Source organism: Lepidochelys kempii, chromosome 21 (assembly GCF_965140265.1).
Source record: "Lepidochelys kempii isolate rLepKem1 chromosome 21, rLepKem1.hap2, whole genome shotgun sequence".
In the NCBI taxonomy this organism is placed as follows: Eukaryota; Metazoa; Chordata; order Testudines; family Cheloniidae; genus Lepidochelys; species Lepidochelys kempii.
The window spans coordinates 2,800,216-2,820,909 of record NC_133276.1 but is presented as its reverse complement, the minus strand read 5'-3'; the positions used below and the strand labels follow the sequence as shown (position 1 = coordinate 2,820,909).

Genomic DNA, 20,694 nt, shown 5'->3' with positions numbered 1-20,694 from the left:
CGTAGCACACCAGAGAATTTGACCCCATGGTCCCTGTTTGACAGAGTGCGGAATAAAACCAGGATGGTGCAGGGAGGAGAAAAACTGAAACAATGAATGATGGTCTTTCAGGATCCTCTCTCTTTTCCTTTTGATCTATGTACTTCCTGTTCTAAACAGAGCTGAGGCGCCAGTGTGGTATGAACTGAAATGAATCCAATGTCCGATTGAGTTGTATTTTTAATAAGCACACTCAGATCCCAGGGTTTGAGGATATAGCAAAGAAATAAATCAATGCGTTATCGCAGGAGTAAGAAGAGAAGATACCACTAAAGTCCATCCAGTTTTAGTCCCAAATATATTGGGCACTGAATTGAACTGATATAGAAATATTTCTTAATGGCCCAAATTTTTTCAGAACTGATCACCTGGACCCTTGATGTTCAGACTGACTAATGAATTAAAAACAGCTCTGACTTTCACTGATCCTCTTGCCTGGGTTATTTGTCATGTTCTCCCCTCTTCTATTGGTGTGAAACCAGACAGGAGTGAAGTTGCAGAGACTGCCTAGAGTTAGCACAGTTTAAAGCTATGCAAGCTCTTTCCTGGTATAAAGTCTGCTAGTGTTAGGGCTTTGTCCCACTTCGGTGGCCATCAACGTTCTCAGCTTAACCAGCCCTCCCGTGGTGTGACATACTCTGTGATGAATGGGCAGTCATTGGAGTCGCTTCACACAGAGATTTCATTTCCACTTTGGGTAAAATTCATCTCTGTGCAAAGGGGCGAGCACAAAGAACACCTTCAAAACAAGCCTCAAGTAGGACTTATGTGGTGCATAGGCTTTGTTCAGGTCATCTGCACTGCAGCAAATTTCACCCTTTGAGAGATTTCAAATGTGAGCTCTGTGTGTTTTCACTAGTAGTCGTGAATTTCATCCTTTCATCCTTGCTTCCTGCAAACACATTGTGGGTGGTTCTTGGTTTTGTTTTTTTAATGTTGTTTTTCCAGAAAAACTAGCATAATACTTACTCTTGGTAAAGCCCTGTATGTTTAAGAATTTACCTCAGACTTTGTTTTTCTGTCAAAATGACACTTCTTTGCCTACAGAAACTGGTTTTATTTCACATATGAACATTCACACAATCAGTGCACAAACCAAACCGTGTGTATGTGTGTGAGAGAGAGAGATTCTTGCCCCATTTTCAGCACCTTTTATTTAAAATATTTAAAATAGGTCAGGACTAGTTTTCAACATCACGTGGAGTGTTGGTTTCCCTCACGAAAAGGATGTGGCCCCCACAGCACGCTATATGGCACTTCAGGTGTTCAGACTCTCCCCAAGACGGGTGACCGAGACAGGCGTCTCCTGGGTCAGATGGTAAAAATCTGTGCAGCTCAGCTGAACTCGGCAGGCTACTCGGAGTTGCAGCAGCTGAGGCACTAAGCTGTGCAACCTCGCAGAGCTTTGCAGTTGATTAGCTACTCAACCTTCACCGCATCACATCTGACAGAGGTGGACTTTATTATCTCCATTTCAGAGATCTGGAAACTGAGGTAAAGAGAGGTTAAGGAACTGACCCAAGGTCCTACAGCTCTGCAACAGAATTCCTGCCTCACGCTGAATGTCCCAGACCCCACAGCCTCTCCTCCTGTGTACCACCTATGGAGCTACCGACCCAGGACAGCAAATACACAGGTGAGAGAAGGCCTTCATTACTCCATATTGCATGGATGGAATCAGGTTTTCACTGTTTCTAATGCACAAAGCTGAATATCTAATTCTCATGATCAAACACTGATAAGGCCAGGCTATTTTTTATTAGTTCCTTTCAGCAAGACTTTATTTTTTGTCCTCCATGATTGTTTGCTTTTGACCATTCATGTTCATCCTCTTCCCAGTAACCTTGGCATTATGTTCAGTTCTGATTTCTCCTGAGGACAGTATTAATTAGACCCTAAAATTGTTGACATACTTCCATCTCGGAAATCTTCATAGCCTGTGACCTGTGCTGTTTCTCTGGCACATGGAGATTTTCTGACATGCTTTTCATTGTGTCCTCCTCACGGCATGGTAACTCCTTGTTTGCTGGTCTCCTGCGAGTGTTCAGATACATGCAGAACTCAGCTGCCAAAATGCTCAGAGGGGGCAGCTCTCTCTTATGGTCACCCTGAATTCACGGCAGAAGGGTGTTTGTCGGTTAAGTGAAATTAAGGTCAGACAAGTGAGTCTTTAAAACTGCCAGTGTCTGGGTCCATATTTATTCCCTCAGCGATGTCCAGTTCAAATGTGCTGGAGTCACAAGAAATATCTTAGGGTCAAATACTATTCTTGGTAATGGTATAAACCTAGAGTAATTCCATTGACATCCAGGCTTTCAGATACCACAATTATGAGAGAGGCATGAATGCATTGGTAGACTAGACAGTGCCTGATATTGTGCAGTGCTGAACACCAGACCAGCTGAAGTCAATGGGAACTTAGTACTTTGGACAATCATGTGCATTATTATTATTATTTATTATTTGTGTTGTGGGAGTGTCTAGGAGCTCCAGTCATAGACCAGAACCTCATTGTGCTAGGCGCTGTACAAACACAATAAAAAGACAGACACTGCCCCAAAGTGTTTACAATCTAAGCCCATCAACTTTGATTGTTATAATGAATAATATTATAATGGAAATTGTGACTAGAACCTGCAAGCTGGTTTTGGAAATCTCATCCTTTATTTATCTGGTGTAATCACAAGCACTTTCCTCAGGGCAGACTTTTGAGGAATACCATGTTCAGATCCCAAACTGGTTACTCATTAATATAAATCGAGAGAATTATGCAAGGTAAAGACTTTTTTCCTTTAAAAATCTGCTCTTGTTCCAGTCCCTTCTCACTCTCCTTGTATTCTAAGATGAAGAGAAATACTTGACAGTATTTCCCCCAACTTTGTTGCTGGAGGGTAGAGTTTGATTTATACACCGTATTTTGTTAAATATATTGAACTAAAAAAGCGACAATCTGAGGCCTTATCTTGTTTGAATTATGGTCCTGCCGGCTGCCAGAAACATTTGTTATGAAGGGGAATGGGGGGAAGGCAGAAAAAAATCACATTACAAATTGCTCGCAAACACAAAAGTGAGTAAAGAGGAGGAGTAGATGTGAACATTGGTATATAGATATTAGTTGCTTCAGAGAAGGAATCTTGTTTCACCTGTTCCATCTAACACACTGATGAGCTCCATGCATCATGCAGGATTTGGTTAAGGTTACAGGAGACCTTGCTAGTGTAGCCAGAGTGAGCAGGAGGCAGCTGGGGAAACATACACCTAATATGGTGCAAGAGTGAAGAAATTTGGATCCTAATTTGATGTCTGTCATAAAACAAATTCATGCAGCTGAAGGGTTTAGAGGACCCTTATCACTTGTACTAAACAACCCAGGAGATTACTCAGTAAATCCAGATTTAATTTGGGGACGCTGTCTTTTTGTACTTTGGAGAGTTTCAGACATTTTCTCTTTACCTCCAGAGATTTTAACCTTTTCTGCTTAGTGCATTTTGTACACTTGACTGGCTGTATACCATTTGTAAGGGCAGGATTGTTGCAGCGCACGTGGCAGAGAGCTGCGTTTAAGGCCTCGTTGGTTCTGTTTCAGGTTCTGCCACGAACTGTCTGGGTCAGGAAAAGGTGAAATCCTTTTCATTCCCTCCCCCACACCCCTACCCCAGTTATTTGCAGGTTGCATGCGTTTTTCACACACACAAGCATACCTTTACATTTGCTAACTCGATCATTGCACGTGCGCTCACACACAAGTCTCAACCTGCTGGTGCATCTGCTAATGGGAACACGTGGTGGTCACGCATGCAGACAAGATGCACTTTCGCATATGACAGCCGATACCGAGCGCGCGCGCACTGAGAAAATGACCCAATGTGCCCAGCTCACATTGCAGCACCTATTTTTTATAGCTTCATATTCAACTGAAACCTAAAAAATCGCAAAAATGCAGGGCTGAAAGGGACCTTGGGTTTCATCAAGTCCAGCCCCCCGCACTGAGGCAGGACCAAGTAACCCGAGACCCTCCCTGACAGGTGTTTGTCCAACCTGTTCTTAAACACCTCCAATGATTCCACAGCCTCCCTTGGAAGCCTGGTCCAGAGTTGAACTAACCTTACAGTTAGAAAGATTTTCCTGCTACCTGACCTAAATCTCCCTTGCTGCAGATTAAACCCATTACTTCTTGTCCTAACTTTCAGGACATGGAAAACCATTGATCTCCCTCCTCTTTGACAGCCCTGAACATACTCTGTTATCAGATCCCACCTTGGCCTTCTCTTTTCAAGATTAAACATGCCCAGGTGTTTAAAGCTTTCCTCATTAAGTTAGGTTTTCTAAACCTTTTACCATGTTTTTGCTTTTCTCTGGAATCTCTCTCCAATTTTTCTACATCATTCCTAAAGTGTGATGCCCAGAATTGGATATAGAAATATAAAAGCAAAGCCCTCTCTTTCCTCCAGCATGATGTTGCTGCTATTTAAGGTCTATTATCCTCCCTCTCCTCTCACATTACTGCCATTAGTGTTATAAATGGGCTGGGTATATGGAGAGGAGAAGAGACCCCCAGGGTAGCAATTACTGGAACTGAATTGTCTAATGCAAGAGGCGGCATTACCCTGGTGTAATTTGATCATAAAATAAATTGCATTGCCCATAAACTGGAGTTTCCCCCAATTGTTTCTGTGCGCTCAGAGCCAGAAGGACCACAGAGAAATAACCCACATCTAGCCTGCTGTGGCCACAACAGTTTTCAGGCTCCAAGGAAAATGGTCACTGCATGTAAGCAGCTGAATATTCATAACAAGATTAAATTCATCTACTGATGTGGTGCCAACACTAACCTCTCCCAGCCAGAACCCCTTGTGTGGAAAAAACATACCCACGCTACTGATCGAAGATCCACTTACCTCATGGGGACTTAACAGACCCCAACATCAGCACTTGTCATGGAACTTGGTATATTGGGGGTTGCTGTAATTTGTGGGTTTCTCTAGGATATGCCTTTCCATCCACGCCAAGGACTTAGAAGGAGCTTTCCTCACACCTGTCGCTGCTGCTCTGAGCATCTGCCAAAGGGGAGAAGGGATGCTTGAGAGAAAGGGAGGTGAAGCCTGTATTCAGTGGTCTTTCCATGTTCTGTCCCAGTCCCTTCCTCCTGCGTCAGCTTCAGTCTGAAACTTGGATCCCCACACAGCAAAGCAGCAGACACGACTGCGCTTCTCTTTTTACCCAGATAAACCACAGGCAACCACTGGGGTGTTACAATCTCAGCAAATGGCCAGCATTCAGCGGGGGGACCTGCAGGGAACATCCAAGATGCTGAAGGAAGTGATGCTGACTTCCGAGCAGGCAGCGCGCTTCCTGTTGCATTGAGACTGAACTGATGCCCCTAGATGACGGGAGGGAACACTGTGCACCTGCCATCCTTTAAATGACGCTTTAAACTGAGACTCTGGTTACTTATGGCCATTCAAGGTCCCAGAGTACTTTTTGAAAGAGTCAGGAATGCACAAAAACATCAGTGACCCAGCCAGACTCCAGGCTGGGTAACTGCCAGCACCTTTTCAACTGGATGCTGTATTCTTCACTTCCTGGCCTACGGTGCTGTGCAGTGTGACAAACCACGCATGACAGCTGTTAGGCACATTGCTTAGTGCACTGCTGAAAGGCACTAAAGTACTACAGTGCTGAGCATGGTATAGGAACCCGTACAGACTAGAATATGTGCTCTTAAACAGCTTCACTTTTTAGCCTAGAGGGGGCACATTTCAGTGGTGGGTGCAGTGATCCCTGTTTGCAAAACACTGGTGCGTCCTCCAAGACAACTGAGGCTATAAAAGCCTAGGGTTTTTAGTAAATATTGTGTGCACACCTATATGTAGTGAGCTGAATCTTGTGTCCACAGAATCCCCCGGTTATTTTCCTGCACTTTCCTTTCAGAATCCAAAGTAGCCGCAGGGCTCTCATGGCAAAGGAAGAGCGTGCTCTGCTTGACATTCCTTTGGCAGTTGCTGTAGTTTCTTCTTCCTCCTGCCTCCCTTCCTTTTAAGGTGTAGGGAAGCATTTTAAAGGCAGTCTTTGTACTCCCACGCTCTCCTGAAATCTCTGCAGGCTCCCTGGGCTCCAGGCTTTCCTCTGAATCACCTTTGGACGCTCTGCTGGAGACTCCTGCTGCAGACGTTTCCTGCATCTATTTTGCAGGCTGTTTTTGTGTTCCCTTTCCCTTGTTCCTGATGATTTTTTCTCTCCCGTGCAATTATCCTAGCTGCGGTTTAATAGACAAATAAACGTGCAATCCTACAACTAGATTAGAAACCAGGACCCCTTGCCACAGGCATTGACGCAAGCTCTGGGAAAACCTGAAATATCTAATAGCCTAGTTAACCCCCTCCAGTCCACCCCACCCTGCCAATAAAGTTCAGATCTGTGTTATTTCAACAGCTCTGCTTACTGTGCTCTGCTGTAATGAATTAGATCAAGCAATGAAATCTTAAGGGTGATTTGCCAAAATTAACTGGTATATATTGAAATATTGTATTACTAGTCTTTATTTATTTGTATTAGTATCGTGCCTAGGAGCCCTAGTCGTGCACCAGAACCCCTTGCGCTAGGCGCTGTACAAACACAGAACAAAAGCCAGGCCCTACCCCAAAGAGCTGACAATCCCACTAGAACAAACATTTTAATTAGCTGTGTCTGTCTGGTAGTTCAGATACAAAAACATCCCCAAATTCACTTTCCCAGGCTTGAAATTTTATTTTGGAAGAAGGAAATATATACCTAATTCTTTCACATTTGGAAAGGTTAAAAAAACAAAAATCCTGAATTGTGGCCTTAGTTAGTGACTTTCCTTTCCCTGAAGAACATACAGTCTATTAGATATAAGCTGCAATGAGTATGGCGGACAAAAGTTGGGGGGAAAGGGAAGGTAGGAAACGCTAATAAAAAGAAGACCTGCAGTTACATGCAGTAGGTGGCTATTATACAGCTGGATCGGTGGTGAAGGTCCAAATCTTTCTTCTTAAAGTAAATCAATAAAATCATCTCTCTGTAACTGATTCACAAGCAAGCCATCCCCACTTTCCTGATTTCTTTAGTCCAAGCACATGCCCACTTTCATTTTCAGGATGCTGTGGTCAGGGATCCTTTGTTAAGAAGCTGAGCAGTTTGTGGGGCATATCACACATACAGTTAGCATGAGACAAAAGATACTCTGTTGCCCAGGCTCCAGCTGTCTGTTTGTTGAAAGTGCTTGTGTATTTCCTGCTGAGAATCACGTAAATCACTCTTTTTAAAATACAGATGAAAACCTATTTAGCAGGCAAGCAATTTCCCTGTGACCTACTTCACTGCAATAATTCCTCTTGCAGACCTCGTTTTAATGACTGGTGTTGTTATCTGATACGTTCTTCTGGTGATGTGCTGACAGTAAAGACAGGCTCTCAGACAGAGAGTAAAAAGCCCTATTGAGGCAATGGCCTTTCCTACAGTTGGTGACCAGCCCACCTAAATATTCAAAGCTCCACCTACAGCCCCCAAAGCCTGACCTCTTTAGCCCTTCTAACTCCCAGCATATTCACAATGTGGGTGTCATCCTGTATCCACAGGTGCCTTAATCAGAATACCCAAAATATATAGATTCATAGATTCATAGATATTAAGGTCAGAAGGGACCATTATGATCATCTAGTCTGACCTCCTGCACATCGCAGACCACAGAATCTCACCCACCCACTCCTGCAATAAACCTCTCACCTATGTTGAGCTACTGAAATCCTCAAATCATGGTTTAAAGACTTCAAGGTGCAGAGAATCCTCCAGCAAGTGACCCGTGGCCCATGCTACAGAGGAAGGCGAAAAACCCCACAGGGCCTCTTCCAATCTGCCCTGGAGGAAAATTCATTCCCAACCCCAAATATGGCGATCAGCTGAACCCTGAGCATATGGGCAAGATTCACCAGCCAGATACCCAGGAAAGAATTCTCTGTAGTAACTCAGATCCCACCCCATCTAACATCCCATCACAGGCCATTGGGCCTATTTACCATGAATATTTAAAGATTAATTAATTGCCAAAATCATGTTATCCCATCATACCATTTCTTCCATAAACTTATCGAGTTTAATCTTGAAGCCAGATAGGTCTTTTGCCCCCATGTCTTCCCTTGGAAGCCTATTCCAAAACTTCACTCCTCTGATGGTTAGAAACCTTCGTCTAATTTCAAGTCTAAACTTCCCGATGGCCAGTTTATATCCATTTGTTCTTGTGTCCACATTGGTACTGAGATTAAATAATTCCTCTCCCTCTCTGATATTTATCCCTCTGATATATTTATAGAGAGCTGCAAAACCTGCGGCCATATCTCCACTGCTGCAACAATCAACTCCCCTCTGCCCCAAACACACCTTTCAGGGTTCATGGGTCCTATACAAGCTTATCCCAACATGTGGTGGACCTCATCCAGTGCATCAAATGCCCTAACAACAACTAAGGGGGTGGAGCGCAAAACCAGACTATTACCCTTGTGGATGAATTTCACAGAAAAGCCATAAGAGAAAGACACCCTGTCAGCTGTGGGCAAACACTTTTCACAAAGCGATCACTCCAGATCTGATCTCTCAGTGCTTGTCCTGAAGAGAAACCTGCACAACACCTTCATAAGGCAAGCCTGGGAACTTACATTCATAACTCAGCTAGACACTAAAACCCATGGACTTAACAATGCGTAATAACATCTGAATGTCAGACATTGAAATATCATACATGAACAATAATACCTAGCTTTTCTAAGGTGCTTTTCATGCACACATCTCAGAGCACTTCACAAAGGAGGTCAGTATCATACCCCCATTTTGCAGATGGGGAAACTGAGGCACAGGGACAGGGAAGTGACTTACTTGATCTACTCATAAAGCCACTGGTAGAGCCAAAAATAAAACCCAGGGCTCTTGTGGCCTAGTCCAATGCTCTGGCCACTATGATGCGCTGCCTGGAATGGATACTGGCCAATGTTCCATTTGAGTTCTCATTCCCTTCATCTTGTTACTCGTGTATGTGGGTGACATTCACCTCTGTGGAGTGGGACAGTAAAAAGGTTCTGCAATACACAGGTCCTCAAAATGTGGTGGGTCAACTTCACCCATAGTGAAAAATGATGTAATTTTAAGATGCTACGAATTGTAGAAAAGGAAGTGTGTCTAGAAGCTGTGCTTAGTCATCCTGGGTCCATCTTTTCACTGTCTCGGGTTCCTTTCTTTTAGCAATAGTTTAGTATCCACCACAAAAATGGAAACCTGTCCAGCTTATACCAGAACATTGCTGGGTTTTAATTATTATTTATTTACATTATTTACAGGAATCAATACAATACAAAACGTAGTCATATTTGCTTTCCAACATACCCTAAATACTGCAAAAGGGGGGGAAAAAAGGTGTATTTTTAGCTTGGGTGAGCTAACCCACGTTAACTAAATTGGGTTGAAATAGCAGTGAAGGCATGATAACTAGATTTGCACTCGGGTTAGAAGCTTGAACTGAATCCTGAAATGTATCATTATCATGGTGTCTCATGGAAATCATAGAATATCAGGGTTGGAAGGGACCTCAGAAGGTCATCTAGTCCAACCCCCTGCTCAAAGCAGGACCAATCCCCAACTAAATCATCCCAGCCAGGGCTTTGTCAAGCCTGACCTTAAAAACCTCAAATACGGAACCACAGGCTCCCCTGTAGGCTTCAACTAGTGCTGCTCACCCAAGTTAAAATCTGAATTGCTGTGTCTTCACTGCTCTTTAGTGTGGTTGTCTAATACAGATTAGCTAACCCAAGTTAAGAACACACCTTTATTTGCAGTGTAGACATACCCTTAGTTACTGCATAAGCAGAGAAACATCTGTGGGAGGGATTCAGTACTTCTCTTTTTCTTTCTGAGCGGTGCACAAAGGGTTATGGAAAGGACCCTGGCAGCATTCCTCATATGCCTCTCATGCAGCTTATAATGCTTTCTGGAAAGGATGGGAAGAAGGTTTGCTTACGATGCTTTCCCCATCTTTGATACAGCGAAGGAAGTTAATTATTTCAGGAATTTTTTCTAAATACTATAAAAGTCCTATTCTGGCCCCAAAGCCCATGCATCATCACCTATTTGTTGGTCCAAAAAAGAAGACCTATTTTCTGCCTTCTCTACTTATTCATGACAAGCAATATAGATATAAACCTTTTCTCCATAACATTAGCTTCTTGCCTTATTAAGTCTATGGGGCTATTTGCATAAGCAAAGCTACTCATATGTGTAAATGTCCACCGGATCATGCTCTTCGTTTGTGTCCTTTCCTGGGATACAAACAGAGAAGTTTGATAAAAACATAAAATGTTCTTGCTGGAAGGTTGCAATGTGACACTACTTTATTCTTAGAATTCAGAATAACACACACAAACCCCAAAACAGAGAGAAATACCAAAACAGAAACACAAAGCAGGTTGATTCCTGAAACAGAGAAGCACAAGTTAACTCACCCCACCTTACTCTAGGCTGGCTGGCTGTGGAACTCACTCTGCCAGGCCCAGATCGTGTGCTTCCCGACTGAGCTCCCTACATACAAGCAGGGCCAGGAAAACCTTTGCCATGTAGAGTGACAGACCTCAATCCTCTAGGCAGGAAGCTCAAAAGGAGAGACAAGACGAGAAGCAGTTTTCACTTTGGCAAACTGCTTCCTAACATTTTGAAACCAACTTCAGTGTTAAAAAAAAATGCTGGCAAACATTTTGCATCAATCTCTTGTGAAGTAAATTTCATTAGTCTGATCTCAGCTCTCCCAATATCCCTGTACAACATACTCCTGAGTTTCATGGTTAATTGTGTGGTCTTCTCTCTTGCTCTCTACTCTTCCAAGGGTAACATTTACAATATTTTGTGTTGTTTTAGAGAATGTTTGCCTAATTAAAAATATGTTCACCTTAAAATGTGTCATTATCAGGGTGTCTCGGGGAGACACTAAACCCCAAGCCAGTAACTGACAGGACTATTTGCTGTACTGAAACATTGTTTCGTGAACAAATATTACATCTAGATACTGGGATGACAGATGAACCAGTAATAGCAGGAGAGTGAATGATAGAGAGATCCAAAAGCTCTACTGTAGATTTAAACACTATTAAAACAAATCCTGGCCCCACTGAAGTCAGTGCGAGTTTTGCCATTGACTTCAATGGGGCCAGGATTTCATCCTTTGTATGTATGTTCCCTTCATTCATTGCTCACGTTGTGTGTTGGGTTTCTGATTCTGTTGGGCATCTTTTACCAATATAGTTTTCTAATGCCCTCTTTCCAGTGCTTTGACAGATACCTGAGACCGGCTGTATTTCTAAACCAATCAGCATTGCTCTGTCCTTTGTCCTGTAGACAACAGGAGGTAGGTGGTGGAAAGACAGTATGGTCCAGTGGGTAAGATACTGGGCCTGGACTCAGGAGACTTGCCTTGTATTCCTGGCTCCTGCCCTTCAGTAAAATGGCGACAGTCACACTTACCTTCTGTTTGAGAGTGTTTTGAGAGGTAGCTATGCGTTTATCTGTGGCTGGGGTGATTCCGAGCTCAAGGAGACATGTTTGCACTAGCCCTCATGGAGTTAGAGCACTAAAAACAGAGTGTAGCCGTGGCAGTGTGAGAGGTGGGATGGGATAACTGGCTTGAGAACATGCCTAGGGCTTGGATGGGAATGTACTCTGCTCTCCTCTTCCCTCTGGGAATCAGGCCCCCAGCTTGAAGTGTAGACATGCTCGTAGAGCTGGCTGAAGGGGGCTATATCACATCTAGTACAGAGGAAAGGTTTACAGTGTCTGTTCAGAGGCATGAACACAACCCCACCTTTCACTGTGCTGATCCTTAGCCTACATCGTGTGCTTTCCACAACCACCTTGTTTTCTACTGTAGGAAACAGCCCCTTTTTGTATTGTTCGCCAAGTTGACTTGCTGGTGTTGGAAAGCACTGGACTGGAAATGTGTAGACATATTAGCTGGTTGAAGGCTGTGGACTAACTAGTCCAGGCACCAAATATATGCTTCTCCAGAAAGCAGATTTCTGAAATGAAAGAGAAAAAGGCTATCAATCCAGACAGCATGAGAGACACTGGCCTCCCCAGCAGAGAAGAGAAACAGGGCTTGACTGAGAGAGCATGTAAAATCAAAAGGAAAGTAGGAGAGAAGCTAAGTTTTAGTTGAAGTGGTTGCTGTAACTTTTTCCATTGATGCACCCTCTTTCCCTGGCTTACCCCTGCTTTCATTTAAGCTTGTTATAGCTCCCATTATAAGCTGTCAAAAATGAAAGAGCCGCAGAAGACCAGCTACAAAACGGTTCATTTTAATCAGAATGGCAACAAACTATTATCTTTTACATGAAGGTATTGCTTTAACTTTACCATATATTGCAGAGATGATGGATAAGTTTAAAAGATGGATATTCTCATAGGGGTTCATGAAAGGTCACCTTTTTCTCTCTTTCTAAAGAAATTATTATTTCAAATTGACTTTAAAAACCATAAAGACGTACAGGTAAAAGCCAAATAAGAATTGTGGCCCTGGTACATTTCCTGGACATTGTATGCAGAAGTCAGACATCAACAAGAGGCAGTTGAAAAGCTCCACTAAATCCAGAGTTCTGAAATCAAGTAGCCACTGCTCTGATGAAAAACAGATGCGTTCAGTCCCCGGTCTCTGTCAGTCCAGCACCTTCACCAGCACTACAGTCTCTTATAGTAAAGATATTCACATACAAACATACAGAGACTGGGACTACTCTCTCCTCGAGATGAGAGCATGGACAACATCCAATGTTCTCCAAAGCTCTCCGCACCCATAACTCTAGTGCACAGAACATGTCAGGTGAAGAGGGAGAAACATTTATTCTAAAGAAGAATTGAAAACACAAGGCTCCTTTTCCTGAAATAGAGAGAGAGAGAGGAGAAATACTGTTGGCAGTCTCCCTAAAAATTATAGAGTAAAATTGATTTTCCCATTGACTTCCAGAGAGCCTTAGTCTCCTAAGTCTCTGAGGACTAGCTGTAAAAAAGGTATTTAGGCACCTAAAGATGCAAATAGGTGCTTACCATGATTTACAAAAGCATCTAAGCAAGTCAGGCACCTGCCTCCCATTGACACTCATGAGAGTTAGGTACATAACCAATGTAGCCACTTTTGGGTACCCATCTGTACCTTTAGGAGCCTAAATACCCTTGTAAATTTTACCCAGACTCTATTTTGCAACCCCCAAAAGTGTGGGTGACTAAGTTTAGATGGTGTCTACTGACTCCTCAGTGTCTTTCCTTTTTTTGTTCCCCGATGGCAGGTGTAAAATGAATGTAAATAGAAGGCAATAATTCTACTCTTGGTTATACACTTAGGACACTTATAATCTTACTGTCTGCACTGGAGGATGAGGTGGGGATGGAATCCTAATCTTTACTCTGTTTCAGAGTTGTAGGAAAACCTATCAAATAACATTTTTTCAGTCATCAACGCTGTGTGCTGATAGAAAGAGGAGCTAGTGTGGCTGAAAGGGCATGACCATTGTTTTGGTTTAATCTTACAGACAATTCTTACTTTTTTGATACTGTAACTATCTGCAAGGGCTAGGACTTGCTGATGAGTTCTACAGATTCACAAACTCAAATTCTCTTTTGAAGGCCACAATTCACTATCTTACAACTTGTGCACTTATTTGTTAAATGAGTTGCAAGCAAAACTGTGCACATGCATCGTTTGCTATTTCCATGACCATCAGAATCAAGGAATGTGCATATTAGGTGTGCAATTTCACAAACTATGCACGTTTGCATGCTTAAAGACAGCTGAGTTCTTTGCTAGAGACCCAGACTAAAAATCTCCTATCGTCTATCACTTGCCTGTCTTCTGGTAGTAAAAACTACACAAAAATCACCAGCTGTTGCTCCACAATTACAGTACTTGCGTGTACAAATTTGGCACACAACTCTGTGTGCATTTTCACACACAATTTGTTTAAAAGTGTGCTCTGTATTTCACTATTTTTGAGCTATTTACTTCTCTTAAAGAGGATAAAGACTTCTTTAGAAATTATTCTTCCTCCCTGTCTTATACAGTATCTCCTGCAACTCTTATCCTTTTTAGTAAACTAAGGACATTTGCACTGATGCAGACTCTTTGTTCTTTAAAAGTCTCGTCCGCACCTGCTGCTCATTCCCCACCTGAAGTCACAATCGTGCCTTTGTGACCTCACAGTTTTCTCCACAGCAACCACTTGCTTTTCTTCCCCCAGCCTTTCCCGGAAAGGCACACTGCTCTGTAACATCCCATCCGGGGGCTTTGATGCAGATGAAAGCTGTGATCTGCTGTGATCTGACCAATCCTGTATGCATCCCCTCACAACACACTGGTACCAGCTGTCTTTACATTGAACACACATCATTAAGCAGCAGATACTGTAGTGCAAAGTGAACCCTCCTTAACAACCCCCTGAACTGAGTAAATATGCAGCAATCATTTTTCCCTCCAAGTTCTCAATGGAAATACAAGTTTAGATCCTGGGCAGCACTTAACCAAGGAGGTTGCCAGAATATACTTTTGAAAACTATAATAAATTAGACACACAAACTTTATTAAATAGGATTAAATTGAGAGGATTTTAGCTAGGAATACAAACAAAAGCTCTAATTATGCTAGGTTAATACCATTGAAGCTAATGAAAGTTAGGAGTACTCAGCTCCTTCCAGTACCAGACACTCTGCAATGCCAGCTCATGTCATGTGCATATTCTCTGGTAATAGAAAATGTATTTCATTGCCAGCTGTTTACCTGCAAATGCATGCCCATTTATTTGAAATTTCAGTGTTGCAGGGCAATATCAGCAATTTGTCCTGGTATTTATATCTCCGTTCTTGCAGCATGGTGATCTTAATGTGTGAAGGAGGGAGAGGGAAACCTACTTTGAAATATCAGAAATGAAGAAGAATCACGGAGGACTGGCCGTTTCCATGTGAAGGAACTGGAAACAGAATAGGAAGGGAGCAGGAAAGGAATGATCTGGAGTGGAGGTCTCTTTCTCATTGCGCGGTTTGAGAAGATCTTATCTGTGGAAGTAGGAACAGATTGGAATGGGTCTTTTGAGGGTGAACAGCTTCAATAGATGTGTGAGGAGAGATTAGAAGGTGGGGGAGGCGGGTTCTGAGTGATGGGGTAAACTTAATTGAAACTGGAACACTGAGCATCCAAAATTCAGTATGAGCAAGGAGATACCCTCCAAGTGATTGCCTCGTCATGTCTGTCTGCGCCTTTGTGATGGGGTTGTCATCTTGTCCAGCTCTTTTCCCTGGTCTGTTTATTAATTCCTAATTGAATAACTCTCACATAAATTAACATATTCACCAAAGGGCTGCTTCCAGGTTGGCTCCATAGTAAAATGAGTGGCACTGGAAATCCAATTAGACACAAAGAGAGAGTGCCATCTCCATAAAAGCAGAGCATATGCAGAATGCAGTCAAACACACTCACTATGGAAAGCTGCTAGATTACACAATGGTCACGTGGGATTAGCTGCTGCAAATTCATATTTATCCCAAGGTGGTTGTGAAGCAATTGGTGTTCATGACTACCCCAGAGATAAGCACTCTTTCAGTGTCAGGTAAGGTAACCTTGTGTTGATTAAAGTATGTTCAGACACTCGTTAAGTTATTCTCCTTTGCAAGAACACTGTGAATGGCACAAATTTGGAGGCACAGAAATTCTTGTATTCTATTTACAGGGTTGCCACCAAGCCTAGTGACCCTCAACAGACATGTCAAATAGACTTCTGCAAGTTTACTCAACAGGAGTAAGCTTTGGCTTTATATAGCATCCTTAATACTTTAGATACACCAAGACATTCTCGTAAGCAACGAGTGCTATACTGGCAGAGCAGTGATTGCAGAAAGGGATGCTGCATGCAGATACAGCTCGTATGCAAACTCAGGTCATGGGAACTCGTTTCTCGCTGAGAAGAGGGCATGCTGGCAAAGAGTCTCCAACCTCTTTTCAGACCTGACATAAGAACTTTAACAGCCAGTTGACATTCCTCAGAGAGAGGAGCAAAACAGACCTGGGTTTAATGTCTCATATGAAGGCTGAATTCCCCACAAGTCTGAATACCTCTGCCCTCTTTGACTGATGCTACTGGCCCACTCTGCAACCCAAGGGCTAAATTCTGCTCTGATTCACATCCTCTGGGGCTGCACAGTTGTTGTTAAACAGTTGCACATAATGCCATAGGAATACATGGGTTAAAAACAGAACCTAATCAGGAATATGTGAGATGCAAAGGGAAATAGCCCATGTGGTGAAAAGTAAATTAGATTGTAATGACCATTGTAATTATAACACAAGAAAGACATTTGCATGGTATGTATATTGTTTTTCTTGTAATGTCCCTTTAAATAGCAGCAGCAGCTTCAGTATGACTTGGTGATTCTGTAAATTCAGATTAAGGTTCTGGTCTCTTTGGATATCACCAATATCTGCTTATAAAACCCAGCTTGGTAACATGAGTTCACACATATTCTGACTGCAGTAGAAATTTGTTTCCTTGACGGGAAAAAGTAAAAATAAAAACACGAAAGCTGATGCTCAAATAAATTGGTTAGTCTCTAAGGTGCCACAAGTACTCCTTTTCTTTTTGCGAATACAGACTAACACAGCTGCTACTCTGAAACCAAAGAAAGAGAATGATTAAACTCCCAAGAGTTCAGGCCCCTGGAAATAGTTCATGAAAAGTCTCCTCATCCCTAGAATATTTACGATTGTATCCAGTTTCAATATGTTAACACCCTCTTGCATTCTGTGCAAACATAATTCATCTATTCGACTCAATGTTATATTTTGGGGAGTTGGGAAAGAAGCTGCCAAGAAACTAACAGTTATATATAACTAGAAAATTCAAAGTCTCTGGTTACAGTTCACTGAATTACAGGTAAATCAGGCCATTTCCCCATAGCCAATTGTATAGCTATATTCAGAGATCAGGTACTGACCATCCAATTGCCTAATTTTAAGAATCACATTTGGAGCAAACTCCATAATAATTTGGTTTGTCTACCTCAAGCTCCCAAGCAACTTCTAGATTTGGACACTGTAATTTATCTCAGCCTATGGATTTCCCTGTGGCAACCATCTAAATCAATGCAGAAATGGCTTTGAACATGATGGAGTGTCAGGGTTTACCTTGCACTTTGAGCTGGATTATTTTTTCATTTCTCAAGATGAAGTGGCTATGTTGAGAAGTCAGAGACCATAGGTTGGCATTAAATTACTTCATTTCTTCTCAGTTTTGCATTGGCCCATGGCACTTGTCAGATTTATAATTTCTCCCCCAACTCTTTTTGATTTGGCCAGTGACACCTTAGCTACTATATTGGCAAAATAAATAAATCACAGGTCTTAAGAGTGATCAGTATTATTAAGAGTGCTTTGTGCCAAACATACTCCCACTCAATACGTATGCTTCTTAGTAATGTTCCTAGTTTGTCTCCCTCATTGAACATAACTAGCTTCTGCTTTGGGTTCAGTAGTGTACCATAGGCTATGTTAATGTGCAGGCAGCTGTTGAAACTGAAGGAGCAACAGGAAAAGAGAGCATCATACCGCAGACTTTGGTCGATCTTCCCCATCCCTGTTCCAAGGGAAAGCAGAGGAATGATTATCCCAATCAGCCAACCTCCTGCCATGGAAAAACAAAGGTGACTGGCCAGGAGTGATCATGAGAACAAAACAAATGGAGAATGATACGCTGATCCTGCTTACTTATACTACGGAGGTGTATGTTGTCACACACCATCCTGCTCTCTTTATTCAATACTTAGGCTATCTGTATTATGCCTTTAACAACAAATCACTTATCGATAGCAGCACAACTTCAGAGGTGACTACCAGTGGCTGCTAAAGCTTGCCAGTTATTCTAATTACTTTTAGATGATTTAGCACTCTATGGTGTCTGTATTAAAGGTGCATGTATCTAAAGGTAGCATGGACTCTGAAAAGGCTGTTCAAAATTAAGTTTGTTGTGCCAATAAAAGGTAACTTCAGCGCATACGACATATAGCAGGCTACTTGGTCTTTAATATTTCATCTGTCAAATCAGCAGGGCTTGTGGTAAACTTAAGGTTCTGGAGCAGCCAAGACTCTCGCTCCTGAAGATCTACTAAATCGTTAATGTTTCGTTTTCAGTTGCACCCCAACATGCTGTAACCCAAGGATTAGTCCTATTGTTTGGCATTGAAAGATGTTTAAATTGGTGGTTTTGGAACTAGAAAGAGGCAAAAAGCATTGTTTCTGTTATACCACTCCAGCCCAAGGGGACATAGTCTGCAGCATTCCCTTCTCTGGTAATTTTCCTTTCCCCCCCCAGCCTTGAGAAGAACTCAGAAAAGTCTTGAGTCTAGATGGGAGAAGGCAAAAACCAGGACATGGCACTTTTGGAATAGGGCACCATGCTTTTCCATTGCAACAGCTGTAGAAGCTCAGAGTGACAATCTGTAGAGGAATGTATCTGATGTCTAGCCTCTGAAGCAGGTTTGCCAGAAGCTGGGAATGGGCGACGGGATGGATCACTTGATGGTTCCCTGTTCTGTTCATTCCCTCTGGGGCACCTGGCACTGGCCACTGTCGGAAGACAGGATACGGGCTAGATGGACCTTTGGTCTGACCCGGTATGGCCGTTCTTAGGGACATCATAAGAACATGAGAACTTATCTGGGCAGCTTCACTCCACTCCCCACCTTGTGCTCAGTGATGACGACATGCTGAGAAGCCATTAGATGATAAAATAGAGTTGAAGTTGGCCAAATCCCACTGGTAAAAGGATAGTTGAGAATTTTAAGGTTAGGAGAACCCGGTGCTTATCTTTCCAAAGGTGTCCTGTGGCTGCTGCTTCTAGAGCCGTTTCATGAGACCCCGTTTGCAAAAGGAAAGGCATGGTATACGCTGCAGCTGCATGACTGCGGATGAGCGTACACCTGTGCACATCTCAGGCAGAGGCTTGCTAGAACTGATCATCAGACAGACGTCCAGGACTAACCCAGAGCTTTTGCATCTGTGCGTCCACACAGCGTGCATGCAAGGCTGAAAGCGAGAGTTGTCCACTCACACCAGTAGTCTATCCCACTGGAAGCTCAGTGCTAGAGCTGGAGAAGTTACTGGATTCTCATTGTCTCCCACCTTCCCTCTGAGTCATTATTGGATTCTCTGCCACTGGGGGCTCTGGAGAGGAGATTATTTTATCTGGAATTAAATTGAGCAGCATTGTCAGTCCTGACGCAGGCTCTTCAGTGCTTAGCTCCTACAGGAGGGTAATATGCATAAGACTAATATATTTTAAAACTGATTGGAGTGGTTGTACCCAGGTTTATCCAAATCATATCCCCAAAGTAGCAACCAACTTCCTTCCCTCCAGCTGAAGAAGGCTTCTAAATCCCACAAGCTCCCTGCTGTACTGTGGGTCCACTATGCTCCTCCTTCGTTAGTGCTTCATTAGAGGCTTACACAAAAGTGTTAAACTAAAGCAACTTTTAACAGCAGAAACCACCTCAGTTTGTGACATCATAATAACATACTCAGCACCAATGATGATATTGCAACATGCTTGTAAAGCTCATGCTGTGCACCCGTCTAGTTACAGGTTAAACTACATGGAGGATAACAGTCTACTGCTGCTACCAGCTGGTGGAGTAACTCTTTTAGCTCAAGTGTTAGAGGTCAGTGTTTTTGGTATTAGGCAGTCTAGGCTCAAACCCACCAGACCCCTCCTAGGGAAGGTCGGTACAATGTTTGATATTGATTGACATGGCAAATGAGCCCCTCAGTAGCAAAGCTCCAGTTTCTATGCAAATGGACCTAGTAAAAATAATAACAAAGAGAAATATCAGGACATACAAACAGAAGTACCTCTCAACTTTGACTAAGTTTCCCATACAGCCTGTGTAGTTCGTGCTCCCTCAATTCCCACCTCCTCCACTAAATGAAAAACTGGTAAAGGAGAGAGGATTTTTCCCCCTCACTGCTTCTTCTGAAGTTGGGCTACTTTAATTTAATATTTTGCTGCAGGTTCCAATCACAGTGACATGAAAATTACCAGGAACAGCTGGGTTCTGTGGTGCCAGCAGGCAGTAGTTTGCCTTGTCTGTAAACAGTTGGGAGGTAAACACTGTCCCAAGGAGTAATTAAGACTATCCAGAGCCAAGTGCTGCTTGGGCTAGCTGCAGCGTTCTTACCTGCCGGCCTCCATTGCCAATGCTCTGATTAATAACATCCCAAACCACTTGATGTGTTGTTGATTCAAAATTCAATAAAAGGGCTAGCCAAACCAAGCAATTTTTCTTCTAAAAATAAAAAGTAACAACACATTTTCAGGCAGGTTAACAAGGTGTGTCAGTCGCTCCAGAGTTTGTCTTTCTCTCTGCAAGGATATGTTGGGATGCTCTGTGGCTTCTGACAGCCTTTTTAAATAAGGGGAATCCAGCATGTAACCCCAAATTGTGTGACTTGAGTGGATTCCATGGTCAGATCAGCACCTAAACTTGGATAAGGGGAAAAGACCTCTTGTGTGTCACCATGACATCATGATCCTGTGTTTCCAAGATGATGCTCTGTTAAAGGGGAAGTAAAAGTAG

General features: G+C 42.8%; 2 protein-coding genes across 2 annotated transcripts in view; one reads left to right on the top strand and one right to left on the bottom strand.

The window, feature by feature from the left end:
- Positions 1–4,961, bottom strand: part of KCND3 (potassium voltage-gated channel subfamily D member 3) — a 416,732-nt gene extending 411,771 nt beyond the window's left edge. The window contains exon 1 of the mRNA XM_073320252.1: positions 4,938–4,961. The gene's annotated coding sequence lies outside the window, so the exon portion shown is untranslated. The remainder of the gene's footprint in view (positions 1–4,937) is intronic.
- Positions 1,518–20,694, top strand: part of CTTNBP2NL (CTTNBP2 N-terminal like) — a 214,437-nt gene continuing 195,260 nt past the window's right edge. Inside the window, exon 1 of the mRNA XM_073320254.1 lies at positions 1,518–1,675. The gene's annotated coding sequence lies outside the window, so the exon portion shown is untranslated. The remainder of the gene's footprint in view (positions 1,676–20,694) is intronic.